The 4,490-nt window shown below is 55.7% G+C and overlaps 1 protein-coding gene across 4 annotated transcripts in view; it reads right to left on the reverse strand.

The window, feature by feature from the left end:
• Positions 1 to 4,490, reverse strand: part of ZMIZ1 (zinc finger MIZ-type containing 1) — a 231,424-nt gene that overhangs the window by 161,530 nt on the left and 65,404 nt on the right. For 3 of the 4 annotated variants that reach the window (XM_040624277.1, XM_040624276.1, XM_040624274.1), the window contains exon 3: positions 3,026 to 3,121. The exons of the other annotated variant lie outside the window; for it this stretch is intronic. The gene's annotated coding sequence lies outside the window, so the exon portion shown is untranslated. The remainder of the gene's footprint in view (positions 1 to 3,025; positions 3,122 to 4,490) is intronic. 4 annotated transcript variants of the gene reach the window in all.

Genomic DNA, 4,490 nt, shown 5'->3' on the forward strand with positions numbered 1-4,490 from the left:
CCACTCATGTGCCCAACGCGCCTGCCCTGCCGCCTCCCCCCGCCCCCCCCCCCGGCAGTGGCTCCACTCTGCAGAGCCGTGGGCATCTCTGACAGAGCCGTGGGCATCTCTCTGCTGACAGCTGAGTGCTGAGTGCGAAGCCCTGGAGACTCACAAAGCAGGATGCCTCCCCCCCCCCCCAAACTCGCACACAATTGCCCACCAAAGGCAGCGAGCTCCTCTACTCTAACTGGTGAGCGTGAGCGGGCAGCTCTGACACACACTCATAGTCCAGGAAGTTTCTACAGTTTCTTTCAAGATAAAGGATCCAGCAGTGCTTAGAGATTCAATGGGAAGCTGCTGGGTGCCCTTCCCCCTGCAGGCAGCTCAGAGCTGCTGCCTTGAGCCCTGTGTTTTCAGACAAGTGCTCCAGGCAAGGGGGAGGTCCCCTGAGCCCAAGAACCTTAAAGAGGAGGTGGGAGGTCAGGACAGGTGGAAACTTCTTAGCAGAAAGTGCAAAGACATCAGGGCAAGAGACTCTCTGAGCCCAGAGAGTGCTGGCCCAGGTGACACAGAGGGCCCCTGGACGTGGGCTCACGCTCAGCCCAGACACCCATGGGCCCTGCCCCTGTGCGGCCGGGTGTGGAGGGGGAAGCTACTCTGGTTTCTCCTCCCTCTCTTCCATCCCTCTCCAAATATGGCTCATTTACTGAGGTCTCTGAGCCTTTCCTATGCTGTTCCCTCTTCCTGGAGTGTCCTTTCCCTGCTTTGCCAGCAACATTCTCCTCGGCGATTGAGAGCCTGCTCTCTCCGTTCTCCTGCACCTTCTCTGTCTCCTTTGCTGCCCCCACCCTGTCTTCTCTCCCTCCAAGGGCTGGATGCCCATGACTCAGACTCAGGCTTTTGATCGGCTCCTTCTCCCTTTGCTCCTGACATGACCTCATCAGCCTCACGGCTTTGCAACCTCATCGCTGCACAACAGCTCCCACACTTCTATCTCCAGTCAGGCCCTCTCTGCCTCCCAGACTCCTATACTCAGCTGCCGGCTCAAGCTTTCCACTTGGGCGTCTCGAAGGCATCTCCAAGTTCATGTGTCTAAGACACACTCCTCAGTTTCCTTCGGCCCTCCCCCACCGTCAGTCCTGGCTGAGTAAATGACCGGCTCTGTTCTACCGGTGGCTCCTGTCTCAAACCCGAGAGCCTTCCTTGACTGTCCCCGTCTTCTCTCCTCCAGCACCTCTAATCCACACACACGCCTGTCTGCAAGGTCTCTGGAGTAGTTCAGACTCCCGTGGTCCGCCGCCCCTTCCTGTGTTGGCCCTAGACCCAGCCGCCACTGGCTCTACATGGATCCCGGCCACCTCCCTGCTCCACCCTTGCCTGCCTCCATGAGTGGGTCCCCCAGAATCTCTCTGATTTCCCAGCCCCACACTTCGCTGCAGCCACATGGCATCCCTGTTGATGTCTCTGTTCAAAGACGGGACATGTGTGAACAGACAGGGACACAGACCGCAGTCCACTTCCCCCCCATCTCGGTCCCCCATGGCCAGGCTAATCTCAGCGGCCTCTTGGGCCACTGACGCACACCTTGTCAGAGGCCTTTTGTGACCATCCTTTGTCCAAGGATGTCCACTTCACCCTACCCCTCCAGCAGACTCTGTTCCTTTACTCAGCTAACTTCCCTTCTTAGAACTCGGCATCACCTGACATATCATATGTCACATTTTAGGTATTTACTGTCCATGCCTCTTCATGAGAAAGTAAACACCATGAGGAAAGGAGGTTTTGTTCATTTTATTTCCTGCCGGGTCTCCAAAACATCAAGCAGTTCCCTACACAGGGACTTTCTTAATGAACATTTGGGATATGAATAAAGGAATGATGCCACTTCCTCCGGGAAGCCTTCCCTGAATGCCTGGCTGCAGAACGAGCACATGGCCTCTCCTCCTCCCTTCCCCATGTAGCCACAGACACGACGTCAGTCTTAAACACTGAACTTATGGAGGTGGGCCTGCCTCCATTGCAAACTGCAGCATCTCAGGGCAGGGCTGGATCTGATCCATCTTCTAAACGCAGCCCTTAGTGCAGGCCTGGCTTGGGGTGAGAGTCAGCGAGTACTGGATGTGTGAGCAGATGGCTAAATGGATGGCTGGAAGGTAGGTGGACGGACAGATGAGTGGATGGATGGGTGGATGGATAGAGGAGCCATGGGAGGGTGGTTTGGTGGGAGGATGGACGGATGGAAAGATGGCTATGTGAGAGGTTGGGTGACGGGTGTACAGAGGGATGGGGGGATGGGTCCCAGCACGGTCACACAATAAACACTGGTGGAAGCTTGGGCTCAACAGCCAGACTTCTATGGGGCGAGTGGGCCAGACCAGAGCAGCGTAGTACAAGTCAAAGTATAGAAACGGGTAACAGCAGACAGGATAGAGCTGAGCCTCCATGGTGCGAGCAGAGCTCCCTGTGTGACCCCTGGCAGGACCGCTCATTTCCCTGTGCCTTGGTCTTGCAGTGTAAAAATGCAGATAATCATTCCCGCCCAGCGCCATCAGGGAAATCGCTTTGAAGTTTCAAATACTGCCACAAAGGAGACCACGGCCACATTTCCAACGACTCACATGTCTGGCCAGTTCTACCTTGGAAAACCCTCTCTTCTCAAGCCCCGTCTGGTCCTGTTGACATGTGGCCGTAAGGCTCCATGCACAAGGGCCAGGACCCCCCGCCATGCCCACGGAGTTCAAACGGAACCAGGCTGTAAGACAGATTAACTCCAAACAACAGTCAGGCCCAACTGATTCACGGAATCCTCAAGAACTGGAGCAAACGGTGACCCATTTTCGAGATGGACAAACTGAAGCCCAGCGGCATTTGGTAGAGGACACACACGAGGAGTTACAGAAGCCCGGGAGCCTGGGTCAAGGGCTGCAGGCGGACACCGATGACCCTCGGCCAGCCCCGTGGTGACCTGGCTGCCTGACCGTGCCCCTGGCCAGGCAGGTGAAGGCGGCTGTGGAGCGTGCATGCAGCAGGGGTCTGCTGTTACCTTTCTAGGTCTGGTAGCTGAGTGACGGACCGCGGCTCTCTTCCTCACACCCCCTCACAGCATCGGTCTGCCACCCACCGGCTCCTCCTCCTCGTCCTGGGTACGCAGGAATAGAGACGGGACATGTGTGAACAGACAGGGACACAGACCGCAGTCCACTTCCCCCCCATCTCGGTCCCCCATGGCCAGGCTAATCTCAGCGGCCTCTTGGGCCACTGACGCACACCCCGGGATGCCTGATTTATCCGGGGCTCTGTCTCCCCCGCCCCGCGGCAGGAGCCAGCCAACTCCTCCTAGTGGGAATCTTTAAGACTAAAAAACATATTTAAGTTTTGTTTCTTCTGGGGCTCGGGGGCCTTGTGTTGTTGTCTTTTTCTTCCTGGTGAGAAAAGCAGAAAGCCATGGCCTTCCTGTGCGGCCCCCAGGCACGGTGACAGGGAGAAGCTGTTGGGATATTTTTAGCCGGCTACAGGCCCCCACAGCGTCTCCTCTCTGCTGTGCCTGGCTCCGGGGAATTATCTCACGGGGCCGGCCGGCAGCCACTTCTGAAGCCACTCTCTGACCCCTGCCTGAATTCCTCCCTCATTATGAACTGCTCACCGGATCTCTGACCAACCCTTGGAGCCATTTCACGTGTGCCTGCCTCTTCAGAAAACCAGCTCACTCCCTGCCCTGGCTGATTCTCGGTCCCAGCTGAGTCCTATCTGTACAGTGGTTTAATTAACGTATATATTATTGACTTAATTAATATTTACCTTTACTTCAAGTCACCCTTTTTTTTTTTTTTTGCTTCAATAAATCTGGCCTTGTCCAAGCTGATCATATCCATGACATAACCCATCTGGTCCGCTCGTTATATATCGCCAATATGCTGTAATGAGCATACGACCGATGAAAGAAAAGTGTACGTCTTTCATTAACTACCTAATTCCGGGATCTTGTCACAGGCGACCGGAGTCACACGGGCCAAGCTTTGACAAACTCACTGTTGTTTATCAGCCCTCTCCTTGTACAGAAAGAGAAAGAGTCATGGGGAGGGGTAGCTGGCTCACAGGGCTCCAGAAGCCACTAGCAAACGAGGCCCGGGGAGGTAATAAAGCGGTCAAAGTCAGGATGTGCTAGAAACTTAATACTGTCCTTTCTTCCCAGCACTAGGTGAGACCATTTCTTTCCCCGTACGTGAACTTGGCTGTGAGAATCTTGGTAGGTGGGCACGAGGCCTTGTGAGGAATGTGTCCCGAGGATGGGGTGTCCCAGTGGCGGGCTGCAGGCCACGCTCAAGGACCAGGGTCCAAGACAGCATCTTTTCCCAGCATTCTCTGAGGCCTCTGGTCCACATCTGCCCCTTGCCCCAGGCTCCCTCAGGCCAGAGGTGGTCAGCAGGGGCTAGAAGCATAATCCCCTCTCTGGTTAGATTTGAAAGGACAGAATACACAGCAACCAACCCCCCCCCCCCCCCCCCCCC

The sequence above is a fragment of the Ursus maritimus genome, unplaced genomic scaffold (assembly GCF_017311325.1).
Source record: "Ursus maritimus isolate PB19 unplaced genomic scaffold, ASM1731132v1 scaffold_7, whole genome shotgun sequence".
Classification (NCBI taxonomy): Eukaryota; Metazoa; Chordata; class Mammalia; order Carnivora; family Ursidae; genus Ursus; species Ursus maritimus.